The sequence below is a fragment of the Hemicordylus capensis genome, chromosome 1 (genome assembly GCF_027244095.1).
Source record: "Hemicordylus capensis ecotype Gifberg chromosome 1, rHemCap1.1.pri, whole genome shotgun sequence".
Taxonomy (NCBI): Eukaryota; Metazoa; Chordata; class Lepidosauria; order Squamata; family Cordylidae; genus Hemicordylus; species Hemicordylus capensis.
The window spans coordinates 93,051,926-93,073,366 of NC_069657.1; the positions used below are offsets into that span (position 1 = coordinate 93,051,926).

The window sequence follows — 21,441 nt, forward strand, 5'->3', positions numbered from 1 at the left end:
GGCGCATGACTGGTAGTGATCCTAGGGCCCCAGATGACCAGCTTTGCATGGGATAGCCCTGTCCTACACAGGTAGGGATGGTTGTGAGAATGGGCTCACTAGAATGGAAAAACTGGGTAGATAACTGAAGGGGTTTTTATTTTATTTTTTTATGGCACAGGCTTTTCTGTCTGGTGAACTGATATGATCTGAGTTGCTGCATGTAGGAGTGCTCTGCTATTTCAACTCCATTAAATGATCAACTTGTATACCTTTAAATAAACCAATATTACAAAGTCTCCATGAGGCTCCAGTAATCTCTGCTCCCAAGAAAGCCCAAATCAAAATAGTCCTCCTCCCCTGGAAATTATCATCATTTGGGGAGTTGGAGAGTGCACATTACAATACTGGACATATTGACTTATATCCTAACAAGTGAAGTACACATTTAGAGGGACTGGGGCAATGGCACACAGACCCCTGTTGCATCTCCACAGTCTTTCTTACGTGCATGCTTTGAGAATTAGGATATTAGCCACTGAAAGGCTAATATCTGTTGAGAGCACATTTCATACAGTGGGGAGGCTGTAGGTTTTGAACATGGCATCCCCAAGTTTGCATGCCTAAAGTTCTGACTTTTGCTAAGTGGCCCTGGATCAATTGCCATCTTAGCCTAACACTCTGTTCAGCAACAGAGTCATGATGATAGGACTCTTGGCATTTGAGTTGTAGGTGGCAAGAGATAGGGCCTTCTCAACTGCACACCTAGGCTGCAGAATGCTCTATCCTAGTTTGCATATCCATTCATGGTTGGCTTTCCAAGACATGGAGGCTGTTCTCACGACCAAAGTGCGGTGGGTTGGAGGGATGGCAGGATCTTATCTTCCTGCTTCCAGACAACCAGGGCTTCCTTTTGACTTTGCAGCTTGCACACCCACAGGAAGGCTGCAGTGGCATTCTCCAGAGCTGACATCAGGAGCTGAAGCATCCAGTTATCCCACAATGCTTTGCATGAGGAGGAGAGAGCCAACCCTCAGTGCTGCAGCAGCACTGCTCTGCCTGGCCCTGCAAGCCACAGGACTCTATGATAAACGTAGCTGCCAGCAGCCCAGGAACAGTTAAAACTGTGCTTGTGGTCAGTGGCCGGTGAGGGCAGCACTAGGGGTGGCGGTGAGACACACATTTAAGGATTTAAGGCAGTACACTTGGGGGGAGGGAGTGCACTCACATGCTGCATTATTGGAGCTCCGGGGGGCAGGGCGACATGCGGTGGCATGTCCAAGCACCTCGACCGCGGGAGCTGAAGCAGGAGCCACTGCTTATCTGGGCGGGTGATCTGCCCACCCAGGAACAAAGAAGAGATAGTCTGCGGGGAAGGTAGATAAAACCCGCCTTTCCCACAGCCCACCCATGAGCTCAATCGTGAGAAGCTTTTGGGCTTCTGGTAGCTTTTGGTAGCTTTTGGGCTCACAAATTTCATTTGCTTTTATTGTTTCAGTGTTATTACTATGTAAACCATGAATTTCTGGAGTTAAGCCATCGTTCCCCATTGACAGTGGGGTATAAAATATGTTAAAACATATAGTAAATAAGTAAACATACCTCAGTTGCTGAGAAGAGAAATCAGTACATTGTGAAGTGCTTTGTACAATGTAACCTGGCTTACCCTTGTTTGGTCCAGCTATGAGCAATGATTTATTATTTCATTTTTAAATGTTTCTGTCAATGTAGCTAGCTAGATTTTTACACAATAACACTTGATAAAAAGATGAAAAATTTAAACCAAATGTAAAACAGAATAAACAGAATAAAAGCCGGGGCAGAGGTTTGAATTTGTGTATGTATGAATGCATGAAACCACAGTTTCACAGCAAAAATGACCTGCGGTTTGCCTTGCCAAACTCCAGTTTGAACCTTTGGTTTGTAGTGATTTTCACCAGTGGCAGCAATATGTCCAAACATGGACGGTGCCATAACCACAGTTTTGTGCTGTTTCTGGAACCATAATCATAGAGAGGGTGGTGCAGACCTGTCTGTGATCACACCTGCTCCATGCCTGTGGTGTTTCTTACTGGCCATCTCTCCAAGCACTTGCCCCACCCCCCGTTTGTGATCCAATAAAGAAGTTACCCAGAAACAGGGATGCCGCCACATCCCACCCCAAGTTTGTCAGCCTGTCATATGGGAAAGTCACATAGGGGCATGCCATATTCCCACTCTGTCCCTTGTCCCCTGACCCCAGCAATCAGGAGAGAAAAGGGTTGGGATGGAAAGATGGGCACTATGTACTTTGCTCTCCAAAAATGAAGTGATATTCATGTTCACAAGCACAAGCACAAGCAGTCACATGCCAACATAAACATGGCAACCGCATTAGATCACCAGGTTAGTAAAATATGGCAGGGTGGTGACAGGGTGGGTTAGGTTTCAAAGGCTTTTTAAAAACTTTTTGTACAATTATTTTGGGGAAGGTGGGCCTAGCCCCTTCCTCTTGAGTTAACATGTGTAGACCCTAGATGTACTCATGAGAAAGGCAGGCAGCAGGATCAACATTGCCTCCTGTGAAAGGAATGATTCTACATGTGTGGTGATGACAGATTCTGCTTCTGAGTGGACCGTTCTCTCATGTGAGTGGAAGGCCATGGGGACACCCCTTCACAACTCATGAGAACTGTCTGTGGAGACAGGGGGATTGGGCAGAATCACTAATAATGTGCAATTACTGCCTTTATACCATGGACCACTCTCTCATGAGAGTGTTAGTCCACAGAGACATGCATGTGGGCCAGATGGCAGATACCACCCAGCCTGTTTGCTCCACACAAGCAAGCTGCAGAGATGGGTACCCTAGCCACACCTCACCCTGTCTGGGCAACTGCCACGAAGAAGCAGTCAAAGTGGTCCCTCTGCCAGCCATTCCACCTATCTGAACATATGCATCTTTATTTTACGTGTGATGGAAATCATTGACATAAATTATCATAAACAATGCAACTGTCAAAGCAAAATTTCTTCATAAAACTTAGTACATTTATTGTCAATATTTGTTTTAAATAACTTTCTGATTGATATTTTTTCTTTCTAAATAAAACACTATAATACTGTATAGAATCAAACTTTATTTTGATCATATTTTCATGTCAACAAACCCTAGATTAATTAACTTTCAAACAGAACAAAATGTTAACTTATGAGTATTAAACTGCATTCTGCAGATAACTAAATTTCATTGAGAATTTACTGGTGGAATCAAATATACAGAAATGTACTTCTTTTGTCCTTTCATCCTGCTTAGTTGCTTCTTCTTTTATTTTTTATTTTTAGAAAGAGGGACTTCAGTTCTCTAGAATATGAAGATTAAGAATGTTTTTATTCCAGTTAATTATATGAGGTGCTCATAAGAATGATTATTTTTTTTCTGACAATTGCCAAGGAATGGGAGGAATTATTTTCCAAAACGAATGTGTGGGCAGGCGGTTGAGAGATTTATTTTATGTGTTATCGCTTATATCCTGCCTATCCAAGCAGACCAATATGAGTGCATGCTCTTCTAAAAATGGGCAGGGCTTTCAAATATTTCCCATTCATGCCAATAAAACAACCTTTGTAGGCGAAGGCCATAGTCCTCCAACTATGCCAGTCTGCATGACATAGGATTTGGAAGAAGCCATTTCCACCCGTATGTCTTGGAGATATACTTTTGGCATGACTGCTACTCCTGTGCAAGGTCATTGATATGCCAGTGATGGAGGCATGTCAGGAACATGACAGGGTAAGTAAAAAGTCTTCTACTGTAAGTTAAAAGTCTTCTAATGAATACAGCAGAGAACCAACATGCACTGGCTGATATGCAGACTAACACCACACTGGTGGGCAGTGCCTGATATCCAGACTAATACTGGGCTGTCATGTGAAGGGGGGAAAGTGATTTATGATGGAGTTTGCCTTCCCTGTGAAGCCCACTATGCATCCCAAAAATATGTCCCTGACAGTCACACAGCCCCTCCTCATGCAACAGTGCAGTGTTAATCTGGATGTCAGGTAGTTTATGCATCAATGGAAAGCTGATTTGGATGCCAGCTACTGTCCCCATCTTCTCCTGCTCCACTCATTCTGCCATGACTGAGTGAGGGAGTTGGACTAACTTTTCAGCCAATCACAGCAAACCATACCAGCATATAAATCCCAGATATGGAGCCCACACTCAGAGGATAAGGCATGTGGCTATATCTCTCTGCTTATATATGATGCACACTTAGATCACACAAGGAGACACTTTGGTGATGACACCTATGGAGAAAGGTAGTTTTTGCACAAAATGGTGGAACTTTGCAAAAGCAGCCTAGCTTCAGAACACATACAGGAAGAACAGATTGTCAAAGTTTTTGAGCACAGAACCCCACACAACAAACCAATAGGAATCTATTGATAGTTTGTTCTGAAAGAACCACTCTGACAGAACTGAACCAGAGTTGCCCCTGAGAAAGGGTCGTACAATTTGAAATGTGTTAGGCAATAAATTATCTTCTGTGCATATTTGTTTCTCCAGTCCTACATTTGATGTCTCCCCATCTGACCCTGTGTTAGCATCAGTCAACTACAATTTGAAAGCTAGTGCATTTTGGTCAGCGTGCTTTATGTATTCAGTCATGTGGCCATATTGTCTGATTGTCTCATTTAGTAACCATCCATAGGAATTCTGCTTGTGAGCTCCCAAGGTGGCTTACCATCCTAAGCTGGGTCTTTTGAGACAGCCAAAGTCAGTCATTTGAATTTCTTTGTGACTATTCAGTTCTGCTCTGAGAACTGTCTGCAGTTTACTGGTGCCCTCCCATTACAAGGACAGATCTGTTCAGAAAGGCAAAGTGATTCTCCTAAGATTACCTTGTGAGCCAGGTCTCTTGATTCCCAATACCTTGCCCTTGCCAGTAAATCACAGTTGCCAAGAGCCTTCCCCCATTTTTCATATTTCAGAGTTATTTAATTCACCTTGAATCAGAACACACACTGAATGCCTATTAGCAGACCTGGACTGAAGACAGAATTTATAATGAGGAATTTTTTTAAACTGCCAGATATCTTGGAAATCTTAGGCCATCTGGTTTCACAATGCACTTGTAGCTGATTAACTGCTTAAGAATTAATTAGCAACACATGCTAACTGTTGTGATAGTAGAACTGTTGACATTTATCTAGCACTTAAAAAGGAGAAGAAAACACTGTCCAAAAGAAATATCAACACAAGATGGAGTTATTGAGTAGAGATTAGAATGTCCTGGAGTAGCTCTTGGCTTTACTAAAAGTACCTTGCAAGGAACTGGGACCACTACAATAAACACTGACACAGCACATATCTAGCACATGATACAATGTATCTAGCACAGGTTAGGCATTATTCTTGCTTTAATGTGTCAGAAAAAATAATTTTAGATATTCCAAAGTTCCATAAATATTACAGACTACTCAGCATAGTTTTATTTTCTACATTACCACATGCTAACTGGGCAAAGAGGCACCTTTTACCGTGGTGATTCTCTTTATTTAGCAGGGGGAGAGTAACTGGCGCTATCCAGCTTCCAGTGTCTGTTGCTGGTGTGTGTCTTACTGTATGTTTCTTTTTAGAATGTGAGCCCTTTGGGGACAGGGAGCCATCTTATTTGTTTGTTATCTCTCTTTGTAAACCGCCCTGAGCCATTTTTGGAAGGGCGGTATAGAAATCGAATTAATAATAATAATAATAATAATAATAATAATAATTCACACTCAAAACACACAGAGGAGTTTGAGGGTGGAATGAAAGAACTGCCCTGTCCCCTTATTTATTTGTTTATTTGAAAAATGTATATGCCACCATTGTTCATAACTGAATTCATGTTGGCTTACAATACAATTAATTTAATGTAATGCCTTTGAGTACCAGTTGCAGGGGAGTAACAGCAGGAGAGAAGGCATGCCCTCGGCTCTTGCCTGCAGGCTTCCCAGAATCATCTGGTGGGCCACTGTGTGAAACAGAAAGATAGGCCCTGATCCAGCAGGGCTTTTATTATATTCTCATGACTATAGATTTGATAACATGGCTATTTAGTTACAATCACTGATATTTTATAATAAAAGTAAATAAGTATATTTAACATTAGCACAACATTTTTAACCACTGAAAGTACTTCATATGAATTATCTTGTTGTCATACTTACAAAAATCCTAATAGGATAAGAGACTGATAGGAAATGGTTTACCTAAGATCACCTAGTATATTAATGGCAGAAGTAAGATTTGAATGGAGGAATCCTAGTCTCTTGCTTGCCACTATGCTATCCTCAATATACATAAGCCCGAACAATGGAAAACCCCATATCAAACAAAATATATTTCTTTCCCTTGAACACAAATGGCTGTGCCTTGATTTCTGGTAAAGGACCTTTCCCCCCCCTTTTTAAAGGCAAAAATATTGCAAAGACATAAGAGACTTATTCATGCCAGCAATACCTCAGTTGATCTTAACATAGGTTGTATGTATTCTGAAACCAACATATTTATGTAACTCAGAGCTCAGAGCAAAGGTAAAGAAATTTATGAACAATGTTGTATGACTGGCACTAGTGAACATGTGGCAGATGACCTGCTTTTATCTCTGGGTTATCTCTAATTCTGCAGCATTAGGATGGCAGAAGATGAGCTGTGCAACCCTCAGGGACATATTCCTGGCAACCCAATCGCACTGTTAGAAGGAGAGGATATCAGTGGAAATTGTTCTCTCTGTTCCCTCTGTGTGTGATTGCTCAACAATGCTCTGGCCGAGCTCCAAAGCAGCCTCTTGCCAAGCATGCTGCTTCTCTTCCACCCTTCTACCACTGCGGAACCCATGAGCTGTTGTCTAGATGTTATCTCTAGATTATCTCTTGTTAATCTCAACGTTTCTGTGAATTGCTGTTTTGTAGCTACAGACCTGCTTTTTAATGAAGTAGTCATGCCAAACATGAGCATATCTTATCTACCCTTATGACCAACAGAAAATCATCACAATTGTTTTCTTATTTTCATTATGATTTTTCCCATACATACAGTGACCTGAGAACTGCATTATTTCAAATGTATATTTTTATGGGGTGGGTGGGGGTGGAATTTGTTTAAATTTGTAGAATCTACATTAAAAGACAGATTTGTAGAATCTACATTAAAAAAAACACAGACACCATGTATTTTTAAAAAGAGATTGCAAGAGAATCACATCTGAAAGGGAAAGGTTCAAAAACTCCATAATGGTGTACCTCATCAATCATACCCCTTGGAAACAGCTAACTCGTTACCCCCTATCCTATTATGATAAGTTCAAATGAATGTATTGTCTGTGATAAAAGCTACACATTAAACCTGCATCAACCAATCCAGGAATATATGTCTCAGCACATCATATCTGATTCCGCTGTACGACCTAAGTAGCATCTTACTACAAAATAGTTTGTGGCTTATTTGCATGCAAATAAATGCTAGTTTATGTTTATTGTATTCATTTCCTAATAATTTTAGATAGCATTATGGTATTGTGCAACAACTTTCAGAAGTAATTACACAAAAAGCCTAGAAGAACACAAGGTCTTACTAAATAAGCATACACATTTTTCATTTCCCTTCTTTCCTTTTCTGATTAAGCACAGGCCATTACCATCAGATGAATCCAAATGAACTGAAAGGCATCAAGGCGCAGTACTTTGTGTCCTGAAGCAAATGCAAAATAAATGATTCATTGTAAGAGTAGCCAACAGATTGAATGTATTATTAGGGAATTGTAATGTATGGGACGCAGGTGCTGGCTTTATAATATGCCCTATACAGCCTGGAGTAAGAGGTTCTGTATGTGTATAAAGATGTACTCAGTTCCTTGATTAACAAAGAATTTTGCTGGCATTTATACCTGCAAAGGCCTAGGAAGCACAGATACTGCCCCAGGTAATGGCAAATTCTGAATGTTATTGTTGCTTGCTGCTGAGGTTTACCTTCTAAACATTATAATGCATTTTTATACAGTATTGTTAATGTCAGTAGCTGACATGATGCACAATATTACAGAGCTGTAAGGATTAGCCCTGGGGTTGCTGTGTGTGGACTTTAAAGGCAGCCCCGATGCTGTTTTGTAGCAGCATTTCCAGAGGATTGCCCAATGTGGAAACCTGGAGGGACACTACTTCCGCAATAATGGCTTCAAAAAAAGTCATGGCTGCCACTAAAGTCTGCAGCAGCCCTGGGGCACAGCATTATGGCTCCATAATGATCTTCTTCAAAGCCAATGTTCTCTCAGGAATAAAACTACAGATCCCAGATTTCCCATCACCCATGAAAGAAGAGGGAGAGGAGAGCTAGTCTTGTGGTAGCAAGCATGACTTGTCCAATTAGCTAAGCAGGGTCTGTCCTGATTACATATGAATAGGAGACTAGGAGTGTGAGCACTGTAAGATATTCCCCTCAGGGGATGGAGCCGCTCTCGGAAGAGCAGAAGGTTTCAAGTTCCCTCCCAGATTTCTCCAAGTTAAGGCTGAGAGAGATTCCTGCCCGCAACCTTGGAGAAGCCGCTGCCAGTCTGTGAAGACAATACTGAGCTAGATAGCCCAATGGTCTGACTCAGTATATGGCAGCTTCCTATTTTCCTAAGTCTTCATTGTAGAGAAATAGGCTGAAATCCAACTATTATAACCGGAGCTGAAAATCAGAGAAGTTTCATAACAGCTTGAACATTCTCAAAGTGGTGAGATTATTTTCTGACACATACTTTCTTATTTCCAATGTTTGCCACTGTGTCCAGCTGGAAGGTCTGATATCAGAACTGAAACAGGATTATGTGCTGACTCTTATTATGAGTTGATGGGGGAAGTAGTCACTATGGCTACTATTGCTGTTGATGACAATAAGAACTTTGCTAGTCAGTTGCTTCAGTTGAACTGAATCCCAAATGATGAAAAATCTGCAACTATATGAGTATTTGAGCTGGTCTCAGGTGCAGCGATGGCCCATTTGAGTGAGGCAGTGGAGGGAGGTAAATGTTCCATCTTCTCACCTCACAGTGGCTTCCTCAATCTCCCTCACCTCAATTCTCACCAATAATCCCAGGCTTGTGGACTGGACAATCACTGAGTTGGGGAACCAGGTAAATGACCAGTCCATTTGCATGGGGTAGCATAGTGGCAGGGTGAGGCACAGGAGAGTGAGGCAGCAAGGGCGGGGCATTTCCCCCCCTATCCCACCCAGACAGGCTTCCACTATTCTGGTGTGAGCCTCCACCCCCCGCCCAAGACCTTGATAAGATTGCTTTCAGAGGGAAAGAAATCACGAGCCCACCAGGGCATCTGATCATTGTTGAGGAGCAAGACAGCATCTACTTGAATCTAGACAATATTTAGATCAGGTTCCAGCCTGAGTGCCCCAGGAGAACCATCATATCACTCAGCTGTAAAGATTGTTCATTGTGCATCTGGACTAGGGGTGTGCACAAACCATGGTTTGAGCACTGCTTTGGTGTGGGGAGGGGAGCGAGGAGTTGGAACTTAAAGAAGCAGAACAGGTTCTTCTCTGCTCTCCACCACACCATGCAGCTTCTTGCTGGGGCAGCACTTAGCCTAAGTACCTTCTTGGGAAGGAAGCTGCATGGGGTGGCGAAGAGCAGGTAAGGACCTGCTCTCCGCTTTCTTAAAGCTTCTGCTCCCTGCACCTCTCCTCATGCCAAGCTGGTGCTCAAACTGTCGTTCATGCACACCCCAAATGTGGATTTTGGAATTAAAGGTACTAGGGCTTCTGGGATATCATTGCTTGTGTTTGATACAGCAGTCAATTTTGAATGTTCTTTTTCATGCATTTAAATAAAAAGTTGTTTAGTTATCTCAAGTTTCTTGAATGGGACAGCATTTACTCAGACATGAGTAAACTTCAGTCCAAGGTGGGGGCTCAGCAGAATTAGTAGAATGAAGGTGGCCCCTTGATTATAGAAATCTTGATTGTGCATAAGACTTAAGCATCTCTGTAATTTTGCATCTGTTTCCTAAAAATATTTACTGATAAATACATTCCATTGATTTCAGCAAAAGTTATAGCCTGTTAAAGCTACTTAACATTCCAGCCTTAACTAAAATTCTAATTTTGGATTCTATTTATTTTTAGATGTAATTAGAATTCCTATGCTAAAATTTGCTATTTTTCCTTAAGTAGAGAACACTAAAGGGACACGTTCTCTATCTTCTTTAAAATAGTAGATCTTGTGCAGAGGGAAGGATTTTTCTTCAGCATCTATAAGATAGACAGAAATTCAATAGCTTCACTTTTTCTAGGATGAAGATACAGTGATGGAAACCTTCATCAATTAAATTTCTGTCCCTCATGCAGCAAAAGACAGTTCAAAAGCTGCTGTATGAAACACAAGCTGATCTCCTTGTCCTTTTCTCCAATTTCTGAAACAGAAGTTGTCAGGTTCAGTGTTACACAACATAGAGTGTGTTTTGTATACAGCAGATTTTCCTAGGATGAAGATACAGTGATGGAAAGGAAACCTTGATGGGTTACATTTCTGGCTCTATTGCAGCTGTTAAAAGTAAAGAAGGCCTGTCAGAAAACAAAAACAAAATACTGGTAGCAACAGAAAAAACAATACAGTTGCCTTACGTAACAAGAAACTGCAGTTACACTGGGCAGAGGTTGGAACCAGTGTTCTCTCTATTTTTTTCCCCCATCTGTGTGCAGAATGAGTTTTGTTCTGGGCAGCAGTATCAAGGCAGTGTGCGTGCATATGCATTCAGAGTGGGGCCTTCCTGATTCAACTTGAGCGGGATCAAAAACAAACTGAGTGGACATAAAAAAAGCTTGTCACTGTGCGCACGCGTGCACGCCTTAGAGGGAACACTGGTTGAAACTCTGTTACTTCCGAATGCATGCAAGTGTAGTTTCACAGCAAAACCGACTTGAGGTTTGCTTTGCCAAACTCCAGTTTGAACCTTTGGTTTGTAGTGAGTTTTGCCACTACAATGTGAGGTTTTTCAGCAGCAGCATTACATCCAAACACAGAGAGTGCAATAACCATGATACCCTGAGTCATGACCCAGGCCATGCAGAGGCCCATTAGGCATGTGTGGTGGCCTCCAAAATGGATGCTGTGATGTGTGGAATGGGCCAAAGATGGCCACTGTGAGGCCTGGAATGGGCCCAAACCAGCCAGAACAGGGTGATTTGTCACATAATGGAGGACAGAGGGGGGAGGGAAAACCTCCAGAGACACCCCCCATGGCCTCAGAGAAGCCCCCCAGAGGGTGTGAGTACCAAAATCAAAATTTTAAAAAGATTACAACCCCCACCCCCAAATGGCCAGGGGGGGTTCGGTCTGATACTGAACTGGGGGGAGGGGGTTTCAGTTCAATATCAGACCATTGAACCGAACAGGTTCAATATAAAGCCTGTTTGACAATGAACCTGTTCACAATCCCTAACTGACAGGTGAGGTTCCTTCTCTCTGATGATGATGGATGCTGTTCCTGAGTGGACCACTCACTCGAGTGAGTATAAGGCCATGGGGATACCTCTTCACCACTCATGAGAAGGTCTGTCTTTGGGGCCAGGGGTGTTATGTTGGATTCCCCCCTGGCCATCGAGTGAGTGGTCCTAATAATGTGCAATGACATCCCCTTCTCCCATGGACCGCTCTCTCACAAGAGTGTAAGGCTTTGAGAGTGGGGCAGTAGATGTTGCCCAGCCAGGTTGCTCTATACAAGCAAGCTGCAGGGATGAGTATCCTGGCAATAGCTCTCCTTGCCTTAGTGACTTCCACAAAGAAGCTGTCAAAGCCTGCTCTCTGCCAGCCCATCTACCCTTTTGAACATGCCCATCTTTGGTTTTGCCAAGATCAGCTCCCCACTTTCCTGGGGTCACTGGAAATCAGGGCTCCCCTCTCCCATGATTCCCTGCAATGGCAGATCTGCATACGGCACAACCCTGGTTTGAACATTGGAAATTTGAATGAGAGTAAAGATCCATCCCCGGTCCCGGTGTTTCTCCAGTCTGCCCACCCGGCTACGCCCAAACATATGGAGTGAACTAGAGAGGAGAGGGTTGTTGTGCAAATGCTCTATCCTTAACCAGAGAGAGTGGGGTCCCCACGCTAGTGCTCAACTCATAAGTACGCAGTATGACAGAAGGCCAAAAGTTTTTGGTGAGCCTAAGGTACTCCCCAGGAGACTGGCTCTCTCATGATAGTGTCCTGACAGCAAGCTGCCATGAGGGCAAGAGTGAGGTTTGGTCTCCCTGGACTGCTTTGCTGGGGTGATCCCTTACAAGAACATCCTTGGTCACAGTGGGACGTACCCGAGGATCCTTTGCCCTCCCTCATATACATTTTCCCTTCTAGGAAGTCATCATGTTCCCTTGCCTTTCTTGAGTAACAGGAAAAGTGCCCCCCAAGATTCCCCCCCCCCACAGCAGAAATTGTGCTTGTGCGAGACAGTTTTGTTTTGGGGCTCTTACGAGGGTGGTGGTGCAATCGTTGTCAGAAGAAGGGCTTGACTAGCATGACATTTAAAGAGATTTATATGCCCTTTCCCTGCTTAGTGCGGGCAAACCATTTCAAAAAGGCACGATATGGCTCCCTTGAAGATTGTGGCCAATGGCTGCCACCCTGGAGACATGCTGACACCTTGCCCACAGTCTGGTGATGGGAGCGCAATGGAACTTGCTGGGATGCTGCCTTTCTGTTCCAGACAGTGAAGAAATGGACAAGGAGATCAACTATCCTTGTCTTGATTTGGTTAATGGGAGTTTGTTAATGAAGTTGAAATACTGGAAACTTTTGGGGAAAGTGACCATGTAACGCTGGAATTCTTGATCTTTTGGCAAGTGATCATAATCAAAAATCTTCCTTGGATTTTAAGAAAAACAGCATTAATAAATATAGAGAAGCACTAGATAGGATTCCATATCTAGATAAACTAGTAGGGAAAGGAACATAAGATGAGGGGAAAGTCCTGCCTATATAACTATGTACCTCTTACTTAAAATGCTTAGTGCTATCTCACAGCTAAACTGCAACAGGCAACCCTGTATCACAGTATGTCAGTTCTACTAGTAGCACACTAAGTGATACTTTAAAGAGAATTATCATCCTATATAATTCTTCAGTGTGCAATCAGTTTAGAATAGGGGTGTGCTGAACCAGTCTGAGATCACATGTGCATTGGGCAATTCCACTTTGACTCTGACTGGGGCAGAAAGGAGGTATGATGCCACCCTGCTGATCTTAAAGACAGCACTGGCTGGGGAAACATGGGTGTGTGTGTGTGTAAAAGCACCCTCTCCGATCCTTAAAGGTAACTCTCCCCATGCACTGAACCGACTGTATGCCAGTTTGTGCACATCCCTACTTACCAGCAGGCCTGTGGCCACTGCCTCCCCATCCTTGCAGTGGTGGCAATATGTGACATCCACACATGCATGGAGCCATTTGCGGCATGGTCAGCAACACACTGACCATGCAAATGGCCTCCACGAATGTGCGGAGGCTACATATTGCCTCCACAGCTGCAAGGATGGCAGGGGGTAGATGAAGACCTGCTGGAAGGCACCTTCTATTTGACTTTTAATGGTGCCTCTCACTCACTGTTCCCCTGCCACCCCTTACAAAAGTTTCTTTTAACTTCAGAAGCAAAGGGGAATCCTCACTGGATTCCCCTTTATAGCCACTTGAATGGGCGAACCAGTTCAAGCAGGTTTGGTCAGATGGATCAGACCAGCCAGCAGGTCCAATGCAACCAGTTTGCAGATTGTGGTCCAGTCCAAATTTTATTAGAATTCATACCTAACTGCAGAAATTGGTCCCACACGCACCTCTAGTTTAAAACACATAATGAATATATGTACTGAGCTCTTAATTATTAAGATGTATATCTCATCTGTATAATACTTGTACCTTGTCAACATGCAAGTATAATCTCCAGAAATACTGACTGATGTCCTGACTGATTAAGAATGGGTGCTCCTAACATCGGCACCTATGCAGCACTAGACCCCATGCTTGCCTCTACACTTTCTGAAGTGCAGGCATTCTTGTGAAAGATTGCAAATACTGTTTAGAGCTTGCTTGTGATCCAGAAATACATTGTTGAGGACCACTCTAAAAGAGTGGTTCTGAAGATCAGACAAACTCTGAAAGTATTTGTGGTCTTGCAAAAGAGCATAAGAGTGCTTGCACTTCAAAAATGCAGAGACTAGCATGTGGGCTAGTGCTAGTGCATGTGGGCTAGTGCATCAGCATGGGTGCTGATGTCAGGAATGCCATGCTTCATTAGCCAGTATCTCAGCCACTAATCATGAAACCCAAACTATGTTTGGGTATCAAAAGTATCATTTCCTATTAGAACTAGAAATGAGTTTGCCACAGAGTGGAATGTCTGTTCAGTTCTGAATGGACTGTAGGATCTGAAATGGATTCTGCAATCCCCTTTGGCCAAGCATGGGGCACTTGGTCTCTGCCATGTTTTTTCCTACAGCGCAGTCAGGGGATGGCCTCACAGCATAATCACTAGATCTTGGCCTGTATGCTCTGAGGCTTGTGGTGTGCCAAAAGGGTGGCAAAAATTCCCTGGTGGATAAATATAATAATAATAATAATAATAATAATAATAATAATAATAATAATAATAATAATAGTAGTAGTAGTAGTAGTAGTAGTAGTAGTAGTAAAGGGCCAGTTCCTGTAAAAACAAAGGGCTAGTTCCAATGATACTGACCCCAGCCCACGTAAAGAAGGAGAGGGTGTGCTTAGACCTTGCTCACTGGGATGTCCTCAAAAGAGATCCCGACATCCTCCCAGCATCCTTGATCACATGTGGGAGATATTAATCCAAACTGCTCCTAAGCCAGCATGGTGTAGTGGTTAGAGTGCTGGACTAGGACCAGGGAGACCCGAGTTCAAATCCCCATTCAGCCATGATACTTGCTGGGTGACTCTGGGCCAGTCACCTCTCTCTCAGCCTAACCTACTTCACAGGGTTGTTGTGAGGAGAAACTCAAGTATGTAGTACACTGCTCTGGGCTCTTTGGAGGAGGAGCGGATATAAAACGTAAAAAATTAAAATAAATAAATAAATAACCGTAAACCCCCTCCCTCGTATTCTTGTTTAAACTAGCATTTGGGGGTACTTAGGGGCCATTTGTATGAACAACCGCCACACAATCAGGGGACATGTCAGGAGGGCATAGCAATGTCCATGCAGGACATCTCAACAGGCATGCTCTTCTGCTCCTCCTCCTCCTTCAGGTGTGCTGGGACCGGTATAATTTGAACCAGACCAATGAAACAGAAAACTGCAAAGAATGGAGTAGAAAGCTTTTGATCTGCAGTTAATGTCAGAGTGAACATGGACATTTTCCCCATCATAGTCATTCATTGCGGGTTCCATTTCCGCAAATTTCGATGGATAATGAAACCGCAAATAACAAAACCTTGAGTCTATGGAGATTGGGGGGTTAGGTTCCTTGAGCACTAAAACGCTAAAAAAAGGAAGGGGGCAGAGTTAAGTGTTGAAAAGCATAGTAACTTGGTCTCCAGGTCTCCAGGAATGCCCCCAAATCCCCCAAAGCCTCTTTTTTGTTTGTTTTAAGTCTGGTATTTATTTTAAACAAAAAGACCCACAAAATGGCTCTGTGATTCAAAATGGCGACCAGAAATGACAACAGAAGTCATATCTTGCCACTCAGGAACCACAGATAGGTGAAAATTGCCTATATTTCATGCCATGAATAAAGAAACGCCTTCTCTAAGACACATCCACTGATCCATGAAACTGTAATCCATGAAACTGTGGATAATGAGGGTCTACTATAAATCAATGTTTCAATGGGAGAAAAACAATCAGCAAAATAAGATGAATAAGCAAACTAAAATCTTTGTTAAGAATGAGTATAATGTGAAGAAAATGAGTTTCTTTTGTCACCATCTTCCACCAAATCAGAGTGTTTTAATCTGTGGCAAAGTAGAAGTTTATTTCCTTTTAACCACAATTACCCTGCTACTGATCTTGATTACTTTAGGAAAACGTTATAATTACAGAGATTAATTAGTAGTCAGACCTATCAAGACTCAGCTCTTGAGAACAGAAAGATGTCAAGAACCAAAAGGTTGAAGGTTTCAAATGGAGGAAATGATATCTGAAAATTATAGTGCTTTATGGGTCATGCAGGAATATGAAAATGATTTTTCTTGTCATTAGGAATCTTTTGTGCTGATATGAAAAAAAGCCAATTAGTCTTCTTCATTAGAACTCTCTTTAAGTTTGTAAAAATGCCTTAAGTGCTAATTATGTAAGAACCCATCAAAACTAAATTAGGAACAATTAGCACTCAAGCTTATTACCAAAGAAAAGGAAAGGGGAAACATATTTGTCGATACTGAAAATTAAGTAGGGTGTTTTATTTGGGGTGGAAGATTATATCAAAGCTATTGCTCTGTGACAAGTCAGCTGTCAATGGCAATCTTTATTTTTTAACTTTCCAGGACTTTCTGACCATATTCTTTCAGACATAAATCAGTTCAGACAGAGACACCAGACCATGGTGTGTGAAAACCAAGTTTAGAACATGATTTGAGCTTCCAAATTTATAGCAAGAAAACAATGGTTTAGAACAGATTGTCCACTTCCATTTTCTTTCTGCTCAATATTCTGCTTCATAAGTTCACTATGCGGCAGTAGCTGCTTGAAGTGGAACAGCAATACCTTTTCAATAGTTTCTGAATCAGACATAATAGCAAACCAAAGCACAAATTGTGGTTTGCAAACCAGCTTGAAACTGTGGCTTGATCGGGCAGCTGGGGATGTGCTCAAAGCATTTCGGCACCTCTATTTTGAGGTGCTGAATCTCTTCAAGCTGCCCAAGGTTGAACCCCTCCCTGGTTCCTTCGCTGCTCCCTACCACCCCCGAGTGGTACTGTTTGTATTCAGCAGCTCGGCTCTCTGTTTGCCTGCTGCATCATGCTGGGAACAAGAAGTTCCCTGTTCCTAACAGCCTTTGGGCAGCATCAGGAAGGAAATGGCATCTGAGCATGTGCGGACGTCACCTTGAGTATTCAGTGTTGAATACTCAAGGTGGTGAGAGAGTTAGTACAAGCAAATTTGGAACCATTGATCACACACTGTGATGTTTTTTAACTATTTCTTTGTTATGGAGGTTGCCAGCAACTCGTCTTATGAGACCAAACTGGATTACCTTCAACTTGTGATTCCTGAGAATGTGGGCAAGCTGCTTTGTATTGTGTGTCCCACCACCTGTCCACTTGCCCTTGCCCAACTTGGCTTATCTTATCTAACAAATTGGATTATTGGAAAGGGTCTGGTTAACATTATCAGGCTTCTCTGAGGGAGGACAGGGTGCCTCCTTGTCTTTATCTATCTGGGTAGGGCTGCTCGTGTGCACAGCCTCAGTATCTGAAAGCATGATTAGAGGAAAGAGGGAGAAAAATAAGGAATACTTTTAAGACCATTATGTTTTAAAGTATTAATTCAGGGTGTGTGTGTGTGTGTGTGTGTGTGTGTGTGTGTGTGTGTGTGTGTGATGTAGCTATAGATATTTTATTTAATTCTTGTTTCCTTTTATTTTGTTAACAAACATTGTTTTGCTTCCATCTGAGTTTATCAAATTTATCAAAATTAATCATTTTGCCTCATCTAAAATTACCTGCTGCTTGTAAAAGAACGAAAAATTGCTTTCTGTTAGTGAATCTCACATGCTCGAGAATGGCACAGCATGTTCTGGGAACTGTCTTCCTCCCACATACCCACCCACTCAATGCATTTATCTACATGTACAAGTCTGATTGGTTATCGTTTAAAGTGAAAGATATCAACGTGAAATACATCACTTTCCCAAGCCTGGGAAATGTAGAGACAGATCCCCTGTGTATTATACTGCAAACATGTTTATAAATATAAATCAAAACTTTCTACAGTTGGTAGTAACCTTGCCATTTACTCACCTCCCATCCACTCTTTGATCACGATGACTTTGAAGCAATCCAGAAATGCATGCAACAATTAACAGGGCTTTAATCACTGTTATAAACCTCCTGAGAGCAGTCACTGTAATAAAATTGGCATATTAAGGATATGAAAAAATAATTGCAGGTGCAACTAAACATGATTAATGATCAGACAACAGCTTCCACATGAAAAGAATATTAAACAGTTTGGGAGGCAGGTCAGAGCCAAGATTACTATTTTATTGGCTCATCTCTTTACATTTCATAAAATATAGGATTGTGTTGCCACACTTACTCGGACACATGTCCTATACCTATTTGCACACTGGTTGTATATCTGTAGCTAAAACATCACCTTGATTTTGGTAAACTTATATTTTGAATTACATGTGTGCTAAGGAAATTATGTTCTAAGGGAACCCTAACCAGCTGCGGAAGCCAACAGCTATCCATTCATTCAGTAGAGTGGCACAGATTAATGAGCATCAAAACAGTATACATGAATAATTATGACTGGATAGTGAAGTCTGGCCTGGATAAGTTTTTCTTTTTCTTTTTCGGTTTTAAGTACATTATTAGGTTTAGAACTAGACACGTATGCAAAAGGGGATAGCATATTATTGGAAGCAGGGGATTGCGGGTTACAGCAGCAATTCTAGTGATCCAAAAGTGAAATGCCAGAATGCAAATTTGGCATGAATGCCAAGGTTGTGATTAAGAAACAGGGAAAAGGGACTAGGGATGAGGCAGGAGAAAGTGGGAATCAACCAATTGCTAGTGATGACTGCACCTTCCAGCAGTGTGTGAGGCTCAGCAAGTTTGAATTGGAGAGGAGCACAAGCTTCATATCCCTAGTTTGAGCTCATGAGGTAATGGATCACTAAGGGCTGAAGTTGGAGGAGGGTGAAGACTCTGTCTATGACATGCCCCATTTCCTCACTTGGGCACACACCAGCACTCTTTTTTCCTTTGGCACACACTTCACTTCCCATAACCTAGGTATTTCACTAGGTTTCTGTTCCACTCTGCATGTGTGTGTGTGTGTGTGTGTGTGTGTGTGTGTGTGTGTGTGTGTAGTATTGGTGCACGTTCATCCTTTTACTTGCCCAGGAAAACATCTTGTATGTGTAAAAGCTTGGTTGGTGGGGGCAACTTTTTTCCTTTTTCCTTTTAGTTTTTTTGCTCTGTTAGTCATCTTTGGGTTGCATGGATGTGTAGCCATAGCAGAAACTCTGACAGATGCTATCCAGTGGTTGGAGGCACAGCTATGAGTACATAAAAACTCCAAGAAATTGAAAATGTTAGAAGTGAACATTTTTTGTCATCATTTTTACAGACCCATCAGCTGTAACATTTGCGGCTGGCTGTGTGTGTGGTAGGTTGGAAGTTGCTTCCGCCTGTCCCCTCCCCCCCCTTTAAAAAAAAAAGGTATGGAACATTTGTACCAGTACTCATTTGCACAAGCCAGAAAACTCTCTTCAATTACTCAACACTTCACCTTCTATGGCTGTAACTTCTCTGGGTTGTTTTCTTGGAGTGTGCGGGTTGCTTTGGTAGCTTTAGCCTTGGAAGTGACTTGGGACACTGGAAAGGGGCTACATGTGTTAGGGAGTTGTGCTGCTCTATGTGTTGTTCTAATACCTGCAGTGTTACTGCTTTGTCTATGGCATTATAGGAGGGTGGCAAGGTAGCAAATGTATACCTGCCATTTCTGGCATACCTGCCATTTCTGACCTTCACCTGGTGACTATTTGACACCCACCTTTTCTGAGGACATGTTGAAGTTGGCTGACATTTTAAACTCACCTTTCCACCTAGCAAGCCAGCTAGGTAACACTAAGCAGACTGTGTGCCACAGGAAAGAGGACTGCAGCAGGGTGTTTTCAGGTGCAGAAGTGAGGAGCAGGCTTGCTTGGTGGGGTTGCTATGACTTCAGAAATTGGAATGTTGAGTAACTTAAGTGGGTTTCCAGGTTGTGCAAAGGTGTATTAGTCCATAAAGCAATAGTCCATAAACATATTATTTAAAAATAATAAAAATAATAAAGGGAGGAAAAGTTATGCGTTCCTGAGGAAAAACCCTGAGCCAAAGCTGAGAAACCCCAATAAAACAACCCAGAGATGTTTAGTCTATTTGAGCAACAGAAGTGGATTTGCCAGCTTGTGTAAAGGTGCAGTGATGCAAATACTCTATACAAATATTTAATACTAGCTGGGCCGGGCACAGAGCATCTGCACCTCTGGCCGGCCTACCCACTGCCACTGTCTCCACCACTACTATGCTGGCATGCCTGGCTTTCTGGCTGACCGCTCCCCCCCCCTGCTGCCCACTCCCCCCCCCCCCGTGCTTTTTGTCAAGCCGGCCAGCTGGCCCACTTCCTCTCCCCCCATCCCACACTTTCTCGCTTGCGAGCAGGCTGGAAAGTCACCCCGCCACCTCCTCCCGCCTCCTCCTCCCGGCAGCCGGGCCAGGCCAGCCCGCCACTGCCTCCTCTGAGGAGGAGAGGAAATCAAGAGGGAAATAGGGCACATCCCTGGAGAAAAAAACAGAGGTAATGCTGGGGCAATCCAAGTATACAACCCCGCACCCCTCAAAATGTGCTGTGTATTCTCTGCTGTGCTGACGGAGCAGAAGCTACATGGTGCAGTGAAGTACTGTTGCAAATGTGTAGATATTCTAAGGAACTGCAAATTTAAAAATATTATTGGCATTAAAGTCATATGTCCAGGTGATCTGCGCACACAACACAAAAAGGCTATGCACACAAGCAGCCAACCCCAGGCTTGTGAAGTCCAGCCTGGGCTTAGCTGCCTGTATACACCACTGGGATCAAGCCTGATCGCAGCACTGCCCTCACAGGTAGCCCGACTTTTAACACCAGGATTCAGCCAGATTTAAGGGTGCGAGTGCATCCTTAACCCTAGCACCAGGGTCATGTGTGTGTTCGGACTGCATGCGGCCTGAACATACACATGACCCTGGCATATACATAACCCTGGGAGAATCCAGTACATTGAGGGATTCACGGCGGCTGTGAAAACGAGTCCTGGCCTCCAGCGTTCCACACTGCACAGAGCAGTGCAGATTGTGTGGGCATGCAACTGCATACCCAGAAGAAGACTAAGAAACATCTAGGGAAAAGGTAGGTGGAACCCTGCTCCCCACACCCCACTGCCCTCCCCACCCTGGTGTGGATCGTGTGAATAGCCTTAATGTGTTATTGGGATTTTGGAATGAAGGAATGATGTGTAGACAATGGGAGGGGAAATGGATGGGGGTTTCAAGAGAGGATAGACAGTGATAGGCGGGGGTAAAGGAAGGCAGGGAGAAGGCAGGAAGAGGAAACCCACAATTTTTCAATATGAAAGCCTCCTATGTGGACGAAGGGGGGAAGCAGAAAGAGAGGCAGTTCATGTGGACAGCCCAAGTGTCTCCGATTTGTGTTTATCACACTTCTTCCCACAAT

General features: G+C 43.0%; 1 long non-coding RNA gene across 1 annotated transcript in view; it reads right to left on the reverse strand.

Annotated features, from left to right (window-relative positions):
• Nucleotides 1-21,441, reverse strand: part of LOC128345230 (uncharacterized) — a 91,164-nt gene that overhangs the window by 60,962 nt on the left and 8,761 nt on the right. Inside the window, exon 2 of the long non-coding RNA XR_008316323.1 lies at nucleotides 17,973-18,075. This is a non-coding gene — a long non-coding RNA (uncharacterized LOC128345230). The remainder of the gene's footprint in view (nucleotides 1-17,972; nucleotides 18,076-21,441) is intronic.